This window comes from Aphis gossypii, chromosome 1 (assembly GCF_020184175.1).
Source record: "Aphis gossypii isolate Hap1 chromosome 1, ASM2018417v2, whole genome shotgun sequence".
Lineage (NCBI taxonomy): Eukaryota > Metazoa > Arthropoda > Insecta > Hemiptera > Aphididae > Aphis > Aphis gossypii.
The window spans coordinates 45,626,239-45,653,400 of record NC_065530.1 but is presented as its reverse complement, the minus strand read 5'-3'; the positions used below and the strand labels follow the sequence as shown (position 1 = coordinate 45,653,400).

At 30.6% G+C, this 27,162-nt stretch overlaps 1 protein-coding gene across 6 annotated transcripts in view; it reads left to right on the top strand.

Moving 5' to 3' along the window:
- The window catches only part of LOC114128098 (RNA-binding protein 5-like), a 92,711-nt gene that overhangs the window by 38,766 nt on the left and 26,783 nt on the right, over positions 1-27,162 (top strand). For all 6 annotated transcript variants that reach the window (XR_007603591.1, XM_050198781.1, XM_027992528.2 and 3 more), the window contains one exon: positions 20,733-20,857. The gene's annotated coding sequence lies outside the window, so the exon portion shown is untranslated. Of the gene's footprint in view, positions 1-20,732; positions 20,858-27,162 lie in introns of those variants that run through there.

Genomic DNA, 27,162 nt, shown 5'->3' with positions numbered 1-27,162 from the left:
AAATGCAAGAATTAATATGTAAATAAGTCTCTACAGTTATTACATTTTTAATCACAAAAAAAACAAAATCGATTTTGTTGAAAACTGGTTTTGCCTAAAAAAATTCAGTTTTTTTTCGTTTCCTCAATTATTTTTAAAAGTATTGAAGATTAAAAAACTACCGAAGTATTAATTATACCACTAATATTTATTTTCGTTAAGGATTTCTTTACATAAAAACTAAAATGGTTATTATTAAAAATATTTGTACAAAATATTTATTTTCGATAGTTATTACATTTTATTATAATTACTTATTACTAATTACGTAATAATTACAGTGATCTATGAAAGTGAATATTTTGTAAATTATACAAATTATTTTAAAATGATGTAAAAATTATTTGTTAAATAGTGTTTCTTGAAAATTTTTATTAACCCTTTTTATTATTTATGTTTATGATTTTGAATTAATTTTCATTACATAAAAATAAAACTATTTACTGTATATTCTACATAGTTACCTATATTATGATAATTTTATTTATGTAGCAATTATATTAAACAATGGTCATAATAATTATGATTTGCAAATATGATATAATTTAATTTTGATTTTTAAACAATTTATTTTGAAACATAAGTGTACTTATACATATTTTAATGTTTTCTGTTCAGCTGTTTAAAACTGTTTCAACTTTTTAAGTTCGTGATACCAAATATTATAATCTATTTACTATTATCAATATATCAATACTGTTGGTGGTTAACATAATATAATAATATATGTAATATGTATATTGTATATTATAAAATATAAATTATTTTATGATTATAGTATAATTATAATACTTTGGTTATACTAAGCCTAATGTATTATTGAATTGTGTTAGAATGCTAAAATTAGATTTATTATTTAATTCACAGCTCACAATTTTAAAAACAGTCAAAAATATCTTGTACCATTTCTATACATTGGAAATTGAAGAATGATCGTACTCAATAAGTGATGTAATGTTTTGAAGATTAATAAAATTTAATATTTCAACGATTTAATTTTAATTTTAAACAAGTGCATATACAATTTGTAATATTATTATTGTATACAATAAGTTAATTCGGTAACTTAACTTACGATATAAATTATATGCAATTTTGTGAAGAGGATTATGTGAAGTGGAAACTCTTTGATTGAATTTTATAGGACCTTTTTTTAGCTTTTTATGTATAGATCAGCAAATTCAACTTTTCGAACATAATAATTATTTACCGCTGTTTTTAAATTTAAAGTCCCCACACCCGTTGGTACACACATTTGTACATCTTACTGTCTTCGTCCTCAATATTATAATTTATAAATCAGTATTAAATTCTTAAAATTCCCATTAGGTTTTGTTATATTTATTATAATTATTTTAAAAGTATAAATTTTAAACAATAGATGCATTGATTTTCGTAAATGCAATACTTCAAAAACAGTTCACGGTTTTCACACAATCGATAATATGTTCTATATCTATTATGATTTCGTCGTCTGAAAACATTTCTATAACACAACTTTCCCGTCGGGTACCGACATAATTTTATCATATTATACATTATTTACAATGTATCATGAATTGTTTATTGTATACAATTTTTTCTACAGTTTTAGTTTAGATTATTTTGTATTTAAAATAATAATACGACACAGCTTAATCACACTATTGTAATACACCTGGTTTTAAATACGACGTAGAACCAAATGAATGAAAAATCTTAGAAACTGTACGGCGGCAGCGGACAAAAACTTATCGGTTCATCGTATCAAAAGAAAAAGAGATGCGATCTGAAATCGCGCTAACCCTATAATAGAATGAGGTAACATCACCGGTAACCTCGCGCCGTCTGGGGTCCTGCCGTTCTAACCGACATAATATTTATAACTTTTTACACCCATTGTAAACAGACAGACACACACGTACATACGACATTGGTACACAAACACTGAAACACAATACGAATCGGTTGCGTTTGTTTTCGAATACATATTGTTATGCGTATGTATATATATATATATTAGGTATATATACAATATACATATTATATGTATATATTTATACATATATAATAAACGTGTGTTACTGTGTTATGTTTACGCGAGTTTGTGTGCGCGTACAAAAGGACCACGAAAAATTTGAATACGACCGCAACCAAAGGTCAGAACACACACAGCATTTATAAATGCACACGACGAAAACAACAATGCTCGAATAAAAAAAAAAAAAAAACCAAACGTGTCGCAGCTTATATTATTCAAATGAAAACCCTTGTCATTCGTTCGTGTTGTGTGCTGTGCGTATATCTACGTGCGCGCGTGTGTGTGTGAGTATTATTGGTGGGCGGTAGCGCGTTATAATAACAATAATAATAATAATGAAAAAAGAAAAAAAAAGAAAAGCCACCCGAACCGTCGTCGGCAGCCCATTATTATTATTATTGCCGTACAGGTAGCCGGTCTATAGGTGTGCGCATAATGTATATTATGGGTATTCGTTATCACGCGTTGGATATCTCCGACACGACAAATTGCGCATACAATATAAAGCGCATTGACGTTATGTATAAGAAACGATAATACAAATGGTCGCTCGCTTGTGTGCGTTACAGACGTACATATTATAAGTGTATGCAGACGCGGTTGCCACACACAAAATATGCACCTAGTGTTATAATATCCGTGTTAATCTTTCGTTCGCTTCGGAGACCCGTCTCTCCCGCGGAGAAAATTACGACGGAGGCGGCGCGCACGTCATGCCGCATAGACTGGGAACAGAAAAAAGGGTCAATCAGACGACCCCCGGACGAAAATAGTGTCGGTGTGTAGACTCGTAGTATGTGCATGCTACTACTTGGAGTGTATACATACATCAGTGCGGCGTGTGTACCTGTATGTGCCTACACTCAAGTCGTGTCGTCTCATAATTGTGTTCAATGTTGAATGTGTGGTCGATTACAATAAGATATGCGTACCTATATAATAATTATTATATACATTTTACATGGCTTTAGTGCATATGAGTGATTTGTAGTTAGGTTAAAACTATTATACGGTATAGTTATCCGACAGAACTTCACTCGTAACAGTGATACGAGCGGATTAAAGTAACAAAATTAATTCCGAGTTCGATTTTAGGTGGAGGTTCTGCACTCGGTAGCATTCAACTGCAGTATTTCGAGAAAATCTAAAATGATCCATCTTTTCACATTTATTCATGAAAATTATTTTTAAATCGATCTTTTCTAATATGTATGATAATTAAAGTACCTAATGTTTTTTTACAACCATAATTAACATTCAACAGTTCCTATTACAAATTTAGAAATTGAAATCATTTTTTTTATTGCCTTGGCTAAATTCAAACAAACTAAAGCTCTTAACCATCATATACGAGTATATATAATACGTATTTTATGAGTATATACTAGGTATTATTATATTAATAATAAGTTGGAATTACGGAAATTTAATTTTGTTGAATTGAAAATGAACTATTTTTCGTAATTTCATTGACAGATTAACTTTTTTCCTACACCTATATAACGATACACTGAAGTGCATTAAGAATATGAATTTTTTAGTGTCATGGAAAAGTCTTGCAGTAATTGATAAGTTACGAATAAAAATTGTTATTTTCTTGACTTTTCATTGTTATTTCATATGAGTTGTGCCTCATTTTAGACACCTTTATTTTATACATGACGTTTGAAAAAATCTGTGGAAGTTAGAAAAATAGTACACATCTTGTAGGATACGAATATGACATGTGTAGCATCGTCTAAAATCCATTTCATTCCGTCTTATTGCGTTTCGAGCAGTTGATCAAATTTGATACGAGTATATATGTACAATGTACATTGTACATACATGTTTATATATATATATATATAAAACTATTATCATAAATACTTATATACGCACTTTGTCTGGTAAATTTATGCGCATTCGCGATCAGCCGCGAGTTTAATTTTCTGGAAACAACAATTGCGGCAGGACGAGTGATAAGAGATTGCGTTCAGTGGATGGGCAATCGCGTTAAAAACCGAACATGTGGTCACGGCCAATGCATCAACATCATGGGATGCTCACTCTTTCATCCCCTTCCCACTGACGGTCGAAGGAAGGTGAAAGGAGGGGATCGCGATCCCTTTTTAGCTAATCCTGTACACTGGTGAAAGATGTGTTAATCCGATTAAAAGCCTACCCCCTGCCCACCTGCCATCCCACTAACCCGCAATGCCGTTGATTTGCGCGATTCTTCCGGTCCGCCGATTTATTGCCCACGAATAAAAACCGGCGGTTCTCGGCTTGCCGGTAATGTGATTAAATAATAATAATAATAGTAAAAAGTGCGACCAGCTAAGAAAAAAAAATCCGGTTTAGTTTACCACCACTGCTGAATCCAGTGACGGCGATATTAATAGGAAGTAGTTTATTATATGGGCTACCGATATATACGATGCAGGACGCATTTAAATCTCAGTAAATATGCATATACAAGCTCATTATCGTATAAATCACGTTGTTGTAAATCTGTCATTAAAAAATATCAAATAAACGTTTCTAGAAATTTTTTTTATACACAAAAGTTATGTTATTTTACATGTCTTTCTTTGCAATCAAATAAAAACATAATACGCTCATCTCACTACAGTTGATCCAATGTGTTCACAACTAAAATCGAATAATTAAAAAAGCGTAAAAATGTTTGGAGGAATCTATATGGGCTATGAATGAAGTATAAGGTTTACGGAATTTTTCAAAGATAAAACATATTTGTTCGTCGCCATATTGTCGCATTGTATACTAAGACAACAAATTGTAGACAACGTATTGGTGTTTAAACAGCAATAGTCCAGCAAGTTTCTAATAACTAAAAAAAATACTTCTACCACTGTAACCAACGATTTATATACTGTACATAATACATATATATATTATATAATATATTATCATTCGGAAAAATGAAATTAGACTCATTTTTACAATTTTGTAATCATTCTTCAAAGGCATCACTCAAAGGTTAAACATCGGTCGTATTTTCTTTCTGCTTGTTGCAGCGCAGTGCACATTTGGTATTTCGAGAGGAAGAAAAAATGACGATAAATAAAAAGTAAAACCATAATAATAAGCTGCGAGGACGGAATACTCGAATTTTTCAACCGTCAACTCAAAAGGAATAGTATATAAACATCGCACGCGGAGCAAAAAGAGTTCATGCGGTATTTGACACAGAAGGCGAACAGGCCCGGGGGACGGTAAAAAAAGAGAGAATAAAAAAAAACTAGATGTAATACTTTATCTCCGAGAAATTTAAATAGTGTTTATGTAAAGTAAAATTTATGTATATTTATCGTCAATTTACATTTTATTGGCAACCCATCTCTTTCGAAAGTCTGTATTAAACAGTATACGATAGGTAGGTAACCGTTTCCTTTTTGACAAAGTCACCCACACAAAATATATTGGGTGTTAACGGACAAAAGTTTTCAGGAAATATGTCTCATAGTTCATGCACACGTAAACACATAATACAAGAAGGAAATAGCGTATTTAGAATTTTTTTTGTGAACCATTTAGCAAACTTTGTTTTCAATTGTATCTATAAAACCCAATCGAGAATAATATATAATTTTATTGTTCTCAAAAAATTAAGTATATATTATTTTATCATTGAATTCTATTAGTGTAATAATTTTAAATTATTATTGTTATATTTAAGTGTTTCTTAAATTGTCAAAAATTTAAAAAAAAAATAAAAATAAGTAATATAAAAAAAATATAATATTTTAATATTTCAACTTTTAGAAAATTGAAGATATTTAGGATCTGAAAAAAATAAAAAATCACATATTTTATCTTTTTAATGAATTGTCTTGATTGCAATTTTTAGGAAATACTAATTGATATAGGTAATAATATATTACTTTAAGTAAAAAAAAAAAAAATATAAATAAAAGTCACGTTTTTAATTGCCATCTTATAATCTACGCGTATTATCGTTATACTATATTTCTCCATTTATTTTAATCAATACAATTTATTATAATGAGTAATTACGATTACAAACATTTAGTCATTCGTTTTTTTTCAATTATCTGCACTGTGACACTACAAAATAAAAGTGATATTTTACTTTTTGAGTGTATTTTTTTGTTACTCGCATTGAGCTAGATTTATAGTTAAATCACATTATATAATATAAGAGACAAGAGCTCTTGGAAATTATTTTATACACTATCACATTCAGGCTTACACAGAGCTCATGCGTTACGATATATTACGACAGAGACAAACACACATTTTGTAAGCCATAATGCCCTATAATTTAATCTCGTGAGCAATTTTAGCTCGTAGCAGAGGCTTATATCCATATAATGACTTTAAAAGAGTTTCAAAAACAAATAAAAAGTAAAAACTCAATATTTTATCTTTAATAAAATACATAAGCGAGGATTATTACACTTATCCGATGTACTTATAATATCGTATGTTATTTAAAAATGTTCACTTTATATGTATCTACTATTCTCGTATATATAATAATGTAGTTTTTAATTATGATACTAATTATTATATGCATGCGCGCAGCCAACCCTAGTATTTAATAATACATAAATATACTATAATAATTGATATTATTGATAGTTTGAGATAAATATACTTAAAACCTATAATGCAACACTAAAAACCGAATATATATTTATCTATTTTCTTATAATACATAATCACATTATAATTTCTATGATTATGATAATATTATAATATCTAAATTTATTCATTGTTGTACAAATATTTCACTTTTGAACACGAATAAATCGATAATTATTATATAATATTACATAATTACCCTACATATTACTGAATTAAGTGTTTATACCTTTTCACTACAAATGCAGTTAAATCATAGTTTTAATTATAAATAATTATCATTGACAAAGTTATGACTATAAAAAAATAGCTGGATATTATAACTATATAGAAAATTCCATTAGGTATGTTTCTCTTCAAAATGTACAATTATTATTTATTAGTACTAAAAAAATATACATTAGGAGTTTTGTAAAATACCGACAAATTTCTGAAATGAAATATCTGTTATTTTTCGATATACTTACGTCTTTATTTTCTTTTAAATTTAAATTATATAGTTACTATACGATAAAATTACTTTAATATAAAATAAATAAACTGTTATTGTATTATATACTAGATAATATTACTGTAGAATACAAGTTTTCACTTTAGGTATAGTGATATTATTAATAATTGAGAGTTGTAAAGATAGTCTACGGTCGAGATTTGAAAATTCCCAACCGAGATAATCCATAACAGTGGAAAATGTTTTTTTTTTTCCATTGAAAAGGAATCCCATAGCAATTTTTGCTAAAAGCTTCTCAAGTGTCACTCGAACGGGGACAGCTAAATGGATATTTTATTGGAAATATTCAAATACAGACCTCTTTCCGAACTGTTTATATTCGAGGTTACACTTTATTTTTGTATTATTCAACCTTATTATATATTAAGTATATTTTACACTCGCTCCAAGACACTTGGGTACACATGCTTTTAAATTTTTTTTCGTATCGATACTACTTAATGTTATTGGGAATACGAGAAATACTTGTATATAATATACTCGTTGAGTATATTATATATGCTGTATACTGTAGTACGTGTACAGCAAGCATTCAGATCTATAGTAATGGTTATATCCTTAAATATCCATGTCGGAAATTTTCCTTAAAAAATTAGAACACGGTTTAACTGATAGAAAAATTTAATTTATTATGAGAGGTGAGAGCATTGTGTATATAATATAAACGTACAGTATAATTTTATATGTCATTTTATAATATACGAACTATACGAATATATGGCACAAATGCAATGCTATAATAATAATATACGACGTGTATAATAGGTACTTATAAACGCTTAAAAAATACGACCTATCTATGTATATACATATAAATATATAATATTGTTATAGAGTATAGACCATTCTTATACTACATACTTATTACTTATACGTATAATCGCTTTTGAGGTGTAGACTGCATCATAGGCTGACTGTATAATGTAATATTGTGCACACTTTAATACAATAAATGTTTCACGCCGCAATTTAAATTAACAGCTACTGCAGAAACCATCCGAATTCTAGTCCCTCGGCAAAAAATATATATATATATTATGTATACTATTTATTTGTTATTGGATTAACGACAAACGGAGGGTTCGCAACATAATAATATCACATCTGGAAGGATTAGGGTTTACGCGGATTTAGAGCTACGAAAAAAAAAATTGCAAACTGTCATACGGACCTATAAAACACGGCGGGTATGGTTAAAAATGGAAGCACATAAAAACTTGATTAGAAATGGCTGCTAATGCGTACACCAATATAATATAATATACTAATGAATTGCACGACGCAAAACGATATTGCAGCAGTAACGGTACAGTCAGTCATAGCAGTGCATTTAATGATATAGAACTAAATGAAATGATTTTATACTTATTAATGTATTATATATAATATATTATAATAGTATGGTGATTATAAACACGTGTTAACATTTTTATTTTGCACTAAAATACTTGAAAATACCTACGTTTTTTTATGACGTTTTGAATATTTTATAAAGCTTATACCTACTATCTAGCCTCGATAAGAAACCAAACGACTTACGAGTATAATAATTATATTAATTGTGTATTTATTACATAGACTCTAGGTAAATTGAGTCTCAAATTATTTGGTTTATTTTATTGCCTTATAAACCGAGTTACCAATTTCTATACTTACTAAATTTAAATATTGAAAATGAATAACAATAGAAAATCTATCTTTTTGACTTTATTCAACAAATAGGAGCTAATAGCTGTGAATCATAAAATTGAATGTCTAAAGGGATGATTCAGAAAATTCAGTGTTTTTTTCAAAGAATTTAACTTTTATAATATATAATGTAATAATATAGCACTTGCTATAAAGAAATACTACACCTTTTATTCCCAATTTCCAGAATTATCGAAATTATTGGAACCTATGAACTGAAAAATAAATAAATATCGAATTATCGACCTAACTACAAGTACCAATTTATAATTATTATTTTGCTATAAATTATATTACGTTGGGAAATTGTGTTTTTATTTGTTTTTAATTTTACGATTTTTTTTTTATAACCATCAACGTTACATTTGACGTTATAGTATAAAATATTAATTTACCTATTATTGAATGTTCGTATATTCTGTGATTCGCCTATATACTAAAATTATCATGTCTACAGCAGTAGATGCAATAGTGACCTCTAACCAGACATTGGATAATTCGTTATTTGTTCGCAAAAAATTGTGCTATGTATTAAATATCTAACTATAAACGGATAGTTTATATTCACAAATAATTATTTATACTTTATAAAGACTTAATGCTATTCTTGACTTCATAATACTCGAAGAAAAAAATAGATTTTAAATTACTCGATATATAGTATATACCTACGTATTAATTGTGCTTAATCAGCGATGTTATTAAATTTTAGGATATTCCTTTTAGCGTTTGTGAAAGAAAAATACAATCTTTTGGTCGTAAAGCCAAAAATAATAATAATTTTTGATCCACTCTGATTATTTGAATAAAAACTGAGGAAAATCGTAGACTACCCTCACACGAAAACCGGCGATATCTCATTAGAATTTCAACGTATATATTATGTAATAATATGACGTGTAGTCAGTCTAAGTATAAAGACTACTCGAAGGTGCAGATTGTAAACCACTGCGATATATTTTTAAATTAAATTCATCAAACTCTACGCAGACATTTGGTCGCGTATCCGTTACTGCAGCAGGTATATACTCTAAATACACCCTCCTTCCCACCATCACAACACCGGAAATAAGCTTCTTATTATACGTATATACGTCGATCTCGCGAGTCTTTGATGTAATAACGTATTGAATAAATCGGCAGAAATTGAACGTCGCAATCGTATAGTTCGTAAATAATCGTAAATATCGAATATAAGTATATTATATAATATTACACTCCGTGAGTATATATATATATATATTCAACACTACGTCAATCGCGACGACGATGACCGGACGACGACGGCGGCTACGGGTCTCAGGAACCACCTCGGGGAGGGAGTTTTACATTTATTGTATACGCGTGGGCGTAAACCGGGCGCGGCGTTCCCGCAGGGTTTTTCGCGCGCGCACACGCTGCTACGCGACATCTGCCGCCGTCATTGTAACCGAAAAACCGCACATAAGGTCTCGCCTCCACGTCGCGTACGTTTTATTTTCTGTTATAACTGTTATTATTGTTTGTTCTGATTGACTCTGGGTCCGAGCGGGCGGGTGCTGCTTGCAGTGATTAGCATCGGCTATACCATTATCCGCGCTCCGTCCGTAATATAATATAATGTCATTGAGGGGATCGGCCGCGGTCGTATTTATTATTATTATTATTGTTTATTACGTAGTATGACATAATGTGTGGGGCGGCTAGACGTTTTCGCACAAAAACCTCCACGGATATAACCAGCAGTCGTCAGCTTACAACCGAATAGGAGGGATGTATCTACACATTTAGGAGCTTGAGCCCCAAAATGGTTTAAAGCCCCACAACAAAATTTTTTAGAACGAATCTAAAACGAAAAAAAACAGAGAATAGTACAATACATTATATTATACAAGCGTTTTGGTTTGCCTAAAAATGTTAGCCTTTGTCGCTTTTGCATTAGACGCACCATCTCGATGGCTGCACATCTCCGAAATTGAAAAGCTATTTTTTCCTATTTAGTACCTATAGGCCAAGAAACCATACAAAATCTTCTCAGAATAGAACATACATTGACATAGGTACATTAACACTTGATGACTAAAGAAGAGCCTACCAAATGTCTCACCTGTGGTGTTCAAATTACCATTAAGCACATCCTCACCGAATGCCGCAATTTTCAGATTGACCGCGAAGATTTATTTAAAAATTTACATTTACGAAAACTGAGATTTAATTATATTAACATAATCGTAAACATACAATATAAGTTCAACATGTTTATTAAAACATGTTCATCAGTCAGTACTCAAAACAATATTGTAATTATGCACAATCATGACACAGATATTTTAAATGTTATCATTTTAAAGTTGAAAGTTAATTACGAACAATTTTAAGTTAATCTTTCATTGCATAACACGCGAGACTCTAAACCAAACCTTTTTTTTTCATAATGTATTAAAATAATAGCATGTTATACAAATCAAAACCAATTAAATTTTCACTTGTCCAGTTATAATTAAAACATTAAAAAAAAAAACATTACTTTAATAATGTTTTATAATATCGATATAGATTCCTCCTAGTCCCAGCAGGTTTCTAAAGAAAAAAAACAGAAAATATCAACGCAATTGTAAACAAGTCCAGTTTTGACAATTTTCCAGTTCATCAACCTACTCTCAGAATCGGTACAGTTGAACAGTTTAAGTGCAATACAATAATTATAATAACATAAGTTTATTGTTAGAAAACAAAAATGTAATAAAATTGTAAATATCATATTTTGCTATTAAACGAGAAAGTTTAAGTACCTATTATATAAAAACTTGTTTATTACAATTATTTTGTCATGCGTATTTATTATAACTTATACATATTTTGTACTAGTACCATTAATCAAATACATTAAAATAGGTACATACCATAACATATTGATAAGAGTATAACAGGTATCAACTCAGTAGCGTTTATATTACAAATACACGGTACAGATCAAACTTTCAAAGATAATATATACAGTTCAAACTTTTTTTCATATTGTTCGTAATGGTTTATGAAACGTCACAATCGATTGATTTGCAGATCACTCGTATTGAAAAAGTTAAAAATGTCGTTTGTTGATATACTTTTGTAGTACGCTTCGTACGACGTATATATTCGTGAAACATTTATATATATTCGTTCTTCTCCGGTGAGGGTGCTGCGTTTATTTTTTTTACTGCATTTAGCGGCGCGTAATGGACCGCGCAATTGTTTACACCTCTATGTATCATTAAGCACGCGAAAAGTTTATTTAAAACGGATATATCTCTCTCTCCCTTCTATATATTCTCTTTTATGTTCTCCCGTCGAACCCTAATTTTTACTATTGCTTTTTTAAGGGACAAAGGGATCAAAAGGGTCCAACGAAGCGATTTCGACAGGAGAAAAAAAAACCTATATATATTATATCCTCTAAATAGGTTCGCGGTGTTTGTTTAGTTCGCACAAAAGAATCGGAAAACAATATATATATTGGTCCGACACCCTATGGATATATATATAATATACATTTGTATATATTATGTTTATGTGTATATATATATATGGTTCGATTGAGTTTATATATTGTGTTATTCTCGTTTGTATATATCATGTATATATACTTGTATGTATCGAAAAAGGGGAATTAGAATAAGACTTGATTATGGTCGGAAGGATACATTTATTTCATTATTAAAAAAAATAAATACTTTTTGACAGTGAAATGACTCACGATAAACCATATACGTACGTGGTATACGGTATACGCGTCACTTTCGTCATGTCTTTATTTAGTGTTTTACGTCGCGACTGGGGCTAAATTTGACTGCGAAGTTGTATCCTTTGAAAAGTAATGAGTACCCACACGCGCACAAATATATATCATATGCAGTTTGAAGTAGTGTGAAATACAAACAGGCAAAACAAATTGACATTCGAAACCCTTGGTACATATACGTGGACGTTGTAATATAATATGCCAATCAAAAATGTGTATTATACATGTATATATGTTTAATCTGTACCGCGCTCGGCTGATTTCGTACGATTGCAGAATTATAAAATATATCGACGACCCTATTATACGCGATGCGTATTATCACAGAATAAATGATATTTCATTTATTCTGTAACATTATCAGCGAAATAATAAACAATATTTCTCGTTATTCGAAATGAATAATATAATAATAATGCACGTACAATATACATACATGCCGATGAAATATAATTTACACTGTACACGTCGGCCGCGGTTGATCTGAAAAGTGATTGAGAAGGGAATGGATAGTATACATCACACCGCGCATTGTCTAATAATTATTTAGTCGACATGCAGCAGCAACAACACGATCATATTGCATTGGATACTGGCGGCCGAGACAATATTTTATCTGACACTATTATTATACACCGGTTAAAAAATTAAACTTATAGTGTATAACGGTTGAAGCATGTGTATCTGTTATAAACTTATAAATGGGCAATGCTGTAAGTCATATAAAATAATGACGATTATAATATACCAAAATAACTTAGGTACAGTGTAATAAGCACAATTTTGAGACTTACTTCAGTATAACTGAGGAAAATATGTAGACAAAATACATTAATAGCAGAAGCAATTTTTACTTTTTGACCATTTTGTAACTTAAATATAGGACTGTAATCCAGGAGTTAATACGGCATTTGTCAATGTCGATATAACTACGTAAACGATTTACCCCTTAAGATCAGTTTTCACAACTATAGCAGTGTTCTCAATGCTGAGAAAAACGTGTCTACGTGGGTTTGGTAAATTTGGATTAAGGTGGAATACATAAAGTTCAATATTTTAAATTTAAAAGGTTGATGAGGAAAGACTTATTTTTTCCTGTGATAACCGTATTACGCTAGATCAAAAGCGTTTTTAGTTTTTATCGAGCCGCAAATGTCATTCATCGTTGAGTTAAAGTACATAAATAGGTACTATGAGTTCGACAAGGAATAATAACGACCATGGACGCAAACCGTTGAAGATTTCATACATTCAGTGTGTTGGAAAATAATTTAACGTTGATAACGCTTATAGTGTGTTTTGAGGGGAAGGGACTGTGGATTTGAAGGAAAATAACAATGCGTCGTCGTTGATAATTTAACGCACACGTTCGGGTTTCTCGGAAATTATTTCCGCAGGACACGATGGTGACGAGGGTGTGTATATATTTATGTAATAACGTTGTGAGTATAGCCGAAGAAAAACCACATATATACGACAAAATAATAATTGAAACTAACAACAGAATTCGATTTCGACGTGAATAAGTGTCCTCGTCCGGTGTGGCAAGCGTATAACTTGGACAATATAATAATATAATAGACGATAAATACAATAAAATTTAATATAAATAACGGTCTGCGGGGAAACGGCCTGTAGAGGGACACACAAAAGCGGACTGACCGCAGAGGTTAGCTTACACTCGTATATTATAATATGTACATATATACACACACATATATATATATAGGTGATGATGTTTAAGTACACACTTGTTGTCGGACCATACCACTGCGGATACGGGATAAGTCATTTTCACCGCCGGCTGTGTTTAACGCGATTTGTCTCGTCGCGTACGATGACCACTGTCCGGCAGCAGTTGCACACACATCACACACGTCGCTATTGTAGCATAGTTACCCAAGTGAGGGTGGAATCGCGTTATTTAATACCGTTATTATTATTATTACTGTTTTTGATGTGTATAAATACATGTGCTGACTTGCAGTATAACGAACCTTGTTAGGGGGCATTATTAAATAATACGAGGTCCAGTTAAACCACAGGCGGAGTTGTTCGCACTATACCTTCCCCGGAAAGGTTAGGTTTGGAAAAACAAATATACCACCAACGTCGAGATCACCATAACGATACTGCAATTTTACGGCAGCACTCTAAAATCGATGTTTATAACACAATAAATCAACAAGTAAAAATATACGATATTCAACAAAAATTGAATACCTACCTAAAATATAAGTTATTTTTAAGTATTATATGTCTATTTTCATTTAATCAGGTTTTCAATCGGGAAGATTATCGAGTTTGCAATCGGAATATAACAATACCCGTGAAGACGATTTCTAAACCTTTTATTACAAAAGGTTCATCATTATGATTGAGTTTACCGTTTGGTTACATTTCTTATGGTGAATGCCAAAAATATAATACATTTTAACCGTATATATTATAGAGTAAGAGGTGAATTCCCTGGTGGATGTGCAATCCGGACCATAATTTTTCTCGTTAAACATAATATTACCGTTTGAAATCATATTATAAAACCACGTGAAATCGATTATCGCGATTCGACGAGTTCTGAGAAATTCGCTTTCCAGCCGAATAAATCAGTTGTACGCATAGCATAGCATATTAGCACTTGTATAATATTATACTTGTATATCTTATGTATACAGTGTGATTCACCAAAAAACGATCACCATCGATTTCATTTTTCTTTTTGAATAACGCAATTATTCAAAATTTGATTTATGAAATTTTTAAAATATTCTTAAAAAATGATCTAATAAGTATAAATTATAATAAATACTAGGCTTTCGATATGAAATCTATTTTATATTCTCAAAAAAAAATTGTTGAGGGTTTTTATAATTAATTAAAATATTTTAATAATCGAAAATTACTCTTTAAAATTCTGAATTCAACATTTAAAAATAATCTATCCACACATAATTTACAGTAAAAATAGATTTCTTAACTGGAAAACAAAAGTTGGGAATCGTCATAGGACATTTCCAACAATATACTCGCAACAATATTCAAGAATTTGAAAATATGATTTTACAGTATATTTAAATATTCCAAAAATTAGAATTTGAAATTCATTGTTAAAGAATAAAATGAAAGTACTTATGCTTGGTGAATCACTCTGTATTTATCGCATACACAAATCACGCATATAATATTATGCAAGTTTACATCGAATAATCGTCGAGAATATACCTAATATTACTATCAATACAATTTGCAGTTATACTATTGAGTTTAAATCTATTATACGTGTTGTAATAATATTATTGGATGCCTGCAATATAATACAACATACACCATATCGTTTTACGTAGGTACGCCGATGGTGATCAACCGAAAAGCCAAATTAATATTTTCAAAAATCTCATACACAATCTTTATAAATATCTTACAGTTATTATTTATATTCGTCAATGCTATCCAAAAACGATATTTAATTCTCTCTAAAATGCGTCGACACAGGTTAACTAGAATACTTCAATAACCTTTGGTATAACCGATGAATTTTGGTCGAAGTAATAGTGTAATAGGTATACAAAATAATGTAATTTAATTATTACAATATAATAATTATTATTATTGTAATCACGCTTACATGACCTAATTTAAAGCTTTCGCGTCTAAATTTCAGCAGACTTTATACATTGACTCGGGGCACTGGAAAAAGACACCTGCATAATATTATTATACCGTATAATACTGCATATTATTATATATTGTAAGTGCGCTCTACATATATACACACACACTCAATTAATTTAACGTTTTACGATCACAATAATTATACATGCATTCGAGTTGGTTTTTGTTTTCCGTTTTTACCGTTCCCGATAAAACGTTTCGAGATTATGCAGTAATGTAAAGGATTATCAGTATACATTAAGAGGTGTTGTTCGTATATATAGAAGCGATTAAAAGGATACAATTAGCGGGCGTGCGTGTGTCGTATAGCTATGCTCGTATTGTTTGTATTTTGGTTTTGTCCGTTTTATGCACATTCGCGTTTGCATATATATATATATATATATAATATGTAAGTATCTTTAGCCTGCTGTATAGGTAATAGGTATATATACGTATTGTATAATATAACCTACACAGATAAAGTGTTCGCGATTAAAGATATACACACATATGTGTATAATATAATGTACAGGACTATTCACCATATTATACTCGCGTTTTTTTATCTATCAATTTATTCGTTTTTTTGTAATTTTTGTAATTTTTGTAATTTTTATGTACTTACAAAAAGTGTTTTTTGACTACATAGCTTTCTTATTTCATTTAAAAAATATTCTGTGTCCGTAATAACTATTTTTTTCAAATGTTATCCCCTTTTTTACTGTAAATTATAAATTGTTACTTTTAAAAATGTTGATACATCTAAAATGAAATTTGAACGCAGTATCTGAGTTACCAAAACTAATATGTTCTTAGGTTGTACTTAAGTTGGGCAAAAAACAATAGTTTATGAAAAAACTGATTTTATTGATTTATTATTATTAAAAATAAATAATCATAGATGCTTAAAATATTTCCCAATCATCAAAACTTCAATCATAAAATGATCTAGGTATTTTCTATATAATAATTGTGGATGGTAAATATTTTGACTTTTTTAAGCAATTTATAGATAATTGACATTTATCAGTTTTATTTTTTTTCCTATAAAAAATATCGATAAATAATTTTTTATCTCAATAAACAGTTTGAAAATTCAGCACTAATTTCCTTATAAGTAGACCACAGTGAAACCAAAAAAATCAAAACAAAAATAGTTTCACACAATTTTCTTTTAAGGCATTTAAAGTTTGAATTTGGACAAAATTAGATATTCTAAGGAAAAGGAACGGTTTTAGTGGTTTTGTTATAATTCAAAAATGTTATGCACGGGAATTGAAATATAATATATGCATGCCATAATGGTATGTATTTTTTATACATTGCAATAACATCCTCAAAATATTTAGATTATTTTTATGCTATTGTACATTTATTCCACGAACTTATCCAGAGCTTTCTATACGGTAAATCGGTATTGACTCAACAAATAGGTAATATTAGAAAAAATAAAAAAATATATAAAATAAAATATACTTTTAAGAATAGGTGAATCATAAAATAAATAGTATGCTTAGTAATATGGGCTGATGGCCGTGTTTGCTTGAAAAATCAGAATCATTTATCGTGTTATATTTATCATTGAATTCAAATTTAACTCATACATACATAACAGTGGCTTACTCAATGAAAAGGTATACTAAAACAACTACCATATACTATTTAGCAAAGCAGAATACCGTTTTATAGCATTAGGATTCAGTATAGGGATAGGGTTTATGCATCAGTATTATATTATGTGTGAAGTGTGTATCAATATCAATAGGTATTATGTAAGGCTTTTCAATCGCGCTTTAGGACCCAATAGTCGCTATAGCGTTGAGAACGTGTACTTTCAGGACGATATTATTTTAACGTGCGTTTAATAAATACCATAAATTATTACTGGTCGTCACGAGAGGCGATGACGGCGGCGGCGGTTCCGGCACCGGTGGTGGTGACGACAAGTCTTCTGCTGCGGGTGACATTAATCCCAGGGCGGTCGTCGACCAAAACTATAATATGATATATATGAATATTTCGGTCTTCGTGTCTTTTTAGCACGCTAATAAACCCGAACGACGGTGGCGGATACATCCTCCCCTGCATGCACGCGACGGGGAAAAAACGATATATATAAAAAAAAAAGAAAAAAATTGTTTATTATTATGGCGTCGGCATCAATTTTACGGGCCAGAGATCTCTGCCCACAGCTATTGTGTCCGAACGTTATTAATCATTCCTGCGCGCGTGTACACACCCTGGTGATCTAGGGCGGGTGTAATACACAGACGCGCATCAGTGGCAGCAGCAGTGGCATACGTACATACACACACACACAAATATAAATATAATATGTATAGGTAGTATACACACTCGCGCGAACGTCGGGGGACGAGACGGGCGTACGTATGTATTATATTATTATTATTGCCCGAGCGGAGCGTGTGCCAACTCGCACAGGAGGCTTATCACTTCTGTTTGTACCCCGCCCTGGTTTTATCAAAGTCCGTTCATCTGCAGTATATATATATATATATTTTATTTCTGCATCCCGTTTATTATTATACCGTCAGAGGAGCACCCGTCGGATTATATGTATACGTGTACTGCACACGTACTTGCATTTGTGTTTAATACGGCAGCGACCGCCTCCGCCGAATCGGTTTGCCCATCGCCGTGTGAATCATCGCGTGCAACGCGGCTGTATACTGGCTGCTGCGCGTATTGTATATATAATGCGACGTCCGCCACCGACACCGCCGTAACGAATTCGATAAACAACCTAAATAAATTGATGGGTTATAATAAGTCCTCCGTATCACATTACCCTCCCCCTCACCCACACCGCATACATAATGTACAGAAGAAAAGGGAGTGAAAAAAACTTTAGACTGTAATTTCGGTCGGTTTTAGTAGCGATGATCATTATACAATATCAGCTGTTGGAGCTCTGGGATCAGAGAGATAGCAAAAAGTCAACATCGTTTAATATTTTTGGTGGTCGACGTTCTGAGAACGTATTAATATTACAGTATAATAGTATTAGAAATTTTATTTTTTTATAATTTTCGATCGTTTTGATTAAAAATGTTTCAAAAACACAAATTGTTGTCTTATTTTATCTTTTTTTTTTTTTTATGGAGTACTACAAAATATTAAATATAGTTGTTATTTTACTTATTAAAATTGAACTTATTCTATATGTCTATAAATGCTTAAACAAAAACAAAGGTACTAATTTCAAAAAAAAAAAAAAAAAATGCAAACGACAATAAAATACGGAAAATTAGTGTTAGATACATTCTTATTCCTTAAACACTTTTTAATATTGCAATACTCATAAAAATAAATAAGGAGGTATATATATATATATATTTTATATAGAAAACAACTTGGAAAATGTAAATTGTACTGATACTAAGGAAATGAGTGGTACAATTGATGAGAGGCTTTTATATAATATACACTATTCGATATTTTAATTATATAACTGGTGTCCTTAGTATAGGTATATTGTATAATACCATTATTGTTTAAGCGATAGATATTTTAGTTCTAGTCAATTATGAATTTTATGCAAAGCAATTACAGTTGCATAGTTATAATTTGGATGCGTTTTAAACTTATAATTGTCTCATAATAATAATACATTTAAAATAAATCAAAATAATAAAAAGTACTTTTGAAAAGTATTCGAGCAGTAGGAAAACTTTTTTATACGTCTTCGTTTAAAACTTTTTTTTGTAAAATTGTATTATTATGACTTTACATAATATATATTATTTACTATAAAACTAATCAAAACATTGTCGTTGGAATCATAGAAAATTATTTTAAAAGTAAAATATTTTTGATACCAACCCTACCGCTATAATACTATGTATAATAGTATAAAATGTATAATACACATTAAACCTCAATCGATAATAAATTGTGTTAACGGTCGATAAACACTTACCTACCCTATAATGTCCTATATGATTAAACATTTGAATACCACATTTTCAATTAAACCGTAATGCTATTATCCATAATATACATGTAAGTCTCTATACTTTAAAAAGTATCGGTAGACTGTTGTGTGTAATATTAGGTAGAATTCAATATTCATATTTCAATAAATTTAAATAATTTTCACATTATTTTCACGGATTTTCAGTTCTCACTATGAGTCAATGTGAGATACTTAATAATTATTTATAATGAGTAGGCCTAGGATTGTAAAGCATAATATGCTTCTTTTTTATATGAGATAGAAATTTAATTTTTATACATAAATTTGTTTCGTTTCATTCTGATTCCAAAAATAAACTAATTTATTTTTGCTTTTTTGGCATTTGTATTATTAAATAAATAATAATTTAAAGGTCAGGTTATAAAGTATACATGCATTAAATAAAATTAAAAAATAAAATTATGAATTTTTTTTCACATACTTAAATATTTAATATTGTTTTTTGTTTTAGAGACCGGAACAGAGGTTTTAAGAACTGGTTTAGAATTTGTACCTTGTCAAAACTACGGAACCAAAACATCAACCAAATTCTTATTTTATAAAAAATGAAACCAAAATCGTAACAGATAATTTAAGGTAAGGAATTTTTTCTGTCATTAAATGCTATATAATATTCAAAAAAATATATTACATTATTTTAGTCTAATTATAAGTATTATATTATCTAATAATTTATGATATTTCAAATGTAACTAAAAATATGCATCGTAGAGATATTTAGTTGGTTATAGGTAGGTTAAGTTAGATAATATATTTTTGAGTTAAAAATATTCAATATCTATATTATTAGAAATTTCAATTTTATTTGTATAAAGCTAAAAATAAAAGGATTCTCAGATATTTGATAAAAAAAACCTGTTTATGGGGTCAAATAACCACTTAAGTTAAAATTATAGATAAGAAACCAAATTTATACATGATTTAAAATAAAATGTTTTCTGTGTTATCGGGTTAAAATTTTGTTGATATTATTATCATATTATTATCAATTAAAAGTAAAAACAAATTTTCATTATTTTAAAATTCTTTATTTTAAATTAAAATTTTTTTTTTGAAATCCATATGAACAAAAACAAAAATAAGAACGGTTTGACAAAAAGTAATAGTATTTTCTACCCCTGTATATACCTAACTATGGTTATAGGTAAATCTGTTTTTTTTTTAGCGAACCCGTTTCTCTATAATATTATAAAGTCGTAACTACGAAGCAGTGAACAAAAGATCTAATTACTTGTATGTCACTTTAAATCTGTATTTATATGTATATGAAATTTAAAATCGTTCTTAATATTTCATATTTTCATAAAAATTATTATCTTACTTCAAGGTTCTAGAATTCAGTTTGATCACCATGAATATACAAATATAATATGAATATTGTATTATATTTACTAATTAGACGATTATTTTGGTGGATATTAATTTTTCGTTTCGCGTTAAGTACGATTTTATTCTTTACTCGGTGATCTATGGTTAGATTACATGTCATGTAACAGTATATTATATTGCGGTTTTATACGAAAGGAAAAAAAATAATAAAACAACTGTTACGCCATCACGGCAGTAGCAACGACTGAAAAAAAAGCCAATAATCTTAAGAGCTTGTATGGCCCTAAACTAACTATTCTCTTTCTTCTAAGTCTCGGTTTAATTTATATCCCTGCTAAAAGAAGACCAATAAAAAGAAAGAAAAAAGGAGTACATTTCAGTTGCAGAAGTCATTCGGTCTCTCCTTTTTATATTATTTAAAAGTATAATTTCAGGGCCGAACTAGAAATAGCTGCTGCTGCGGTGGAAATGTTCTTTTTTATATATATATATATATATATTTATCTTCCGTCTTTACCGAACGGGAAACAATTTGAACAACAGAGCTTTTATACCCCCGGGATGTTGCGCTCGACCAATGGGAAATGGTTTCTTTTATTATTTTTTTCTCCGTTGCCCTCAATGTTTGCTTTTTGCGGTTCGATGGACACGGAAAACCAATGCGAAATATATGTAGATAAACTTCAATATACTGTATTAATACCCGATTAATTATCATATTGTGTATTTGTATTATTATTATACAATATCAATACGATATGCTTCGGTCGAAAATAATAATACGTAATAATAGAAATAACGCGTAATATACAGAGTAACCAGCAAAAATAATTTTATATCGAGGCGAGTTTATACACGCTTGAAATACATATTTTTGAGTGGAAAGTTTTTTTTCAACCTCACTGAAATATTTATTCGAAAGAAAACGTGTATTCGCGTTGAATGAATACACGTTAATTAAAACCGAACGCACAGCGCGGCTCTCCTCTCGAGCTCTTAGGAAATCGGTTTAAATTGGAAAAAGAAAAACACCGGAAAAGAAAAACATAAAACACGTTTTACAATGCAAATCGCGTAAAGATCAAAGTTGAAAAATTCCGAATCGGGTCGGTTTTCCTTTTTTCTCTCGCTCATTTTTTTTTAACTATGGCGACTTTGCATATTGGATTATGCCTTTGACGTCGTAGATTTTTTTTGCCCCTTCCTCAAGTTTTATTTTTCTATACATATATATACTATATACACGCACCACCGCCATCACCTCGGGGACTCATCATAATTATCAACAGAAAAAAAAGCGACTGGCACAAAGAGTCGAGGAGACTTTTGATCAATAAATATGCGGCGTTCTTGATTAGAAAGAAAAAGGAATTTGAATAAAAATCGTGGCCTTATGATGGAAGGAAAAATGTTTTTTTTTCTTTCTTTCTATCGGCCAAGTACCCCTTGTGAATAAATTTACGTAAATCAGCTTCGTATATATTAATTTTTGTGTGTATACACTTAATTCACGGACTTTTTTTCCGCATCGGGGGTTTATTAAAATTTCAAAATCCAGTTTATTATTTACTTTCGAGAGATAGAGAAAATAAATCGCCACGTTTTCTGGGTAATACTCCGCACTCTCCGGGTTGCAAGATCTCCGCCATCGATGCCACGGTAGTTGAACACCTAAGTATCAAATACTGCCAAAAATAATGTATTTTTGTACCACTCGATATATTTTGAAATGTTTGGCTATAGTGCGTGCGTATATAAATGTATTATATTTAGGCGCGGGAAAAATAGGTACATACTTGAATAGGATTTAGAAAATTGACCGTTTGTCTATAGCTCAACTGTGCAGTGTATATAGTATTATATTTGAAATCAATAGGTATCATAATGAATTTGCAGACTAGAAAAATTGCAAAAATGTCTTTATTATGCATCGGCAGATGACGATAACGGTATAGTTTTGTCGATAATATTCTAATAAAAATCAATTTACCTCTGTAGCTTTTTGAAGAACGATAATTGTGTATATTTTTTTTCAAGTATCAAAACCTACTAAGTTGATCGGGTTAAAAATTTTGGTTTCTATTCTTACTTAGCAATTCGAATAACCACGGAAAATCAAAATTGAAACGGTATAGTTTTAATTCTGGTTTACGGACAACTGGACTCTGCATACAAACATCGGAGTTCGGTCAATACGTGTATATATATACGTTACATTTATACGAAGAAGACTATCAGAGTATACAACCGGCTCGAAAAATATTCAAATTCGTGAAATACATTTTCGTAACGCAGAAACGCAAACACATCGACATAACATGGTATATATATATTATATAATAACGCTCACACATCATATGTAGGTATATATATATATATAAATACGTATATAATCAAATTTCGTTCGGTCGATTTAAAACAATCTCCGAGTCGGTTTTCTTTTATTGGGGCCCACCGACACACACACACACCACACACACACACACACACACACACGTACACACGAATGTATACACATTATTATACACACATAACCGCTATGCACGTCGTCCAGCGGCGACCCTCGTCACGCCGCTGTAGAATACAGCGTCATACGCCGGGCGACTCGGATTTTGATGGATGAAGATTGATGACCGTTAATGCGAATTCGAGGGCTTTTCCAAAAGACGGCCAGCGCGTAATAGATTTTCCTCGAGCCGCCTACGCCGAAACGAACGAATGTGCACCGGATATCGCGTGCGTGACGCGGATATATATAGGTATGCGGAGGAGAATAATAATAATAATATTATATTATGATGATGTGGAAAAAGAGGGAAATATATTTAGCCACGGTCGGGGGTCACTCACTACATCACGGGCGGGGATAGGCCTCGCGGTCTTACGCGCGCGTGCGTGTGTGTATGAGGTATATTTTATTTCTAGTACATATTATATAATGTAATATAGTGTTTGAAAATGTCAATTACATCACGATATATAGGTATACGTATAGGTAACGACTACTAACTAGTATCTGGAAATCACAAGCGGCTTGTGAACCAAATTTATATGGCTAGTAGACAAGAAATTGAATTTTGATTTTTTTTTAAATAATTGTTCAGGAAAACTTCCCGAACCCCTAAAGTGGCCCTTAAAAAATATTAATTGGTTTGATCCTATATAAAATATGCAGTCTGCTATCGTACTATAGTCGTTGTGTTTTGCGTGTACGTGCGGATAACAAAAAAAAAAAAAAGACCCGTGAAAAACGATAAAACAATCGACGCAACGTCGCACAATCGACCGTATAATAATATAATATAATAAGAAATTCGAGTGTACAAAAATAATATAAAACAGTACGATAAAAGCGTGTGGCCGGTCGAGAAATAGAGCACGTCGTAAATAATACGTAGGTGCCTATATATATATGTATTGTACACGATGTATGCGAAACGCGAATAATAATATTTACCGTTATCGGCGAAAAAGGGGTGTACACGCGGGTAATACATATACTACACATATACATATGATGCGTCCCTATTTTGGGGGATGCTGCCCCACCGCCAGTGTATGATATATATATATATTCGTAAAATAATAATATGTGCGCGTGTGTATAATACGCTGTGATGACTTGTACAAACGCGGTCGCGTGTCTCTCGCTGTATATAATATACACAGCTCGAATCAAAACAAAGTCACGAGCCTCGTGAAATAAGTACGGGGCTGGGTATATAACAATATAATAGCGAGAGCGTTGAGTGTGGTATATGGGCAGGAAGGACTACGACGAAGACGGCGGCGGTGACGACTACGACGACGGACAATCGTTTAATACAATATAATAATATAGGCAGGCGATTGACTGACAGCTGCACCCTCCTAGCCGATCGCGACGGGGCGATCTCGCGAATATTATTGTTGTGTATAGGTTTCGACGGTTTTCGTACAATATATGCGTCGTCAGCCCGGTGCATTTCACATAATATTATATAGGTATATATCGTACCTATATCTATATAATATATATTATTATGTTATTATAAATGTGCAGCACGTGCGCGTGTGTATATATATGGCTGCGAATTCACGAACGTACACAATGCGCACGGAGAAAATATAACGACTATAAATGATATTGTTGTGTATACATTGTACGTTAGATTTGTACTATACGTACTTGTTTACGTTTTGGACGACGTCGTACAACGCAAACGGACACGACGGAAATGTCAGAAAACACATTAGGGGAGATAATAAGCAGAGTAAGTTCGAAAACGAAACGCGTTCGTATAAACTATTGGATCGGTGCCTATTTTATACACCTGTAGCTGTAAATTCAATTGCACTGTGTATTATAATACGACCTTAAAGTATGCGTTTAAAGTCTTAAAGAATGACCTAAAAATTAAAATTAAAGTTTAAAAATTGAATTCGATGTTACATAATTCAAACTTTCTGTTGAGAAAGCAACTTTTACAATAAACTAAAAAAAGTACTCTACTACAAATTTACATCACTATACCTATACAAAGTATAAATATTATTATTTATACTACGACTTATCATTAATAAGTGTGACGTAACAATATGTAAGTAATTCAAAAAATGTGTATGAGAAAATTTTAACTAACAAAAATTGATAAAATACCACGAATGTTAAAACAATGAGTTAAAAATAAAAACAATTTGAAATAAAAGTTTAAAAATTGAATTTGTAGTTGCATAATTCAAACTTTCTGTTAAGAAAACTACGTCTTGGCAATAAGTTAAAAAATACAATTTGCTACAAATTGTTAGTCTTATGACTATAACATTACTACGTTCACCCAATCTATCTCAAATATACACGATATGACTATACTTGGAAATAAATATAGATATATTAGTTGTATGTATTATAACATAACTCATTATTGAATTCGACAAAAATCTTCATGATTATATAAATAGTTATCGCGGAAATAAAAATACGAGTAAATCGATTGTTCGTAGGTATGTTATGATCGATCATAAATACTATTATTATATTTCATTATAATAAACTTATAAATAAACTCAATAGTTATTTCCAAATTTTGATCCTAGAGGACACATTTGAGTAATCTACATGCTGCGACTTAATCTCGCAGAGATCGCTACAACAATACAACTATTATTTTAAAATTTGTTCGGCGAAATCGCTGAGAAGTAAATTTTTTTAAACTTATAGGTAATTGAAAACACACCAATATAATTGACTTTAATAATTATGGTTATTATTATTAATATTTATTATTTATAAAACATTAAAAATTAAAAAATCAAAAATCAAGACTTTAAATTGTTTACCTAATATTATTGAAACGTGTGGCGAAAAAATTGTAATCAACTCCAAAGCGATAACGACTCGTGTAATATTGAAGTGAAAATTTAAGGTGATGTAAAAACAACAGAAACCATACCGTAAACTCTTATACCTCTCCTTTAAACAAGATTTCCAAATAACTTAAAAGCATACAAAACACATATAACGAACTATAATAGACGGACAATTTAAGTTCAAAAGCAAGCTAATGAGAACC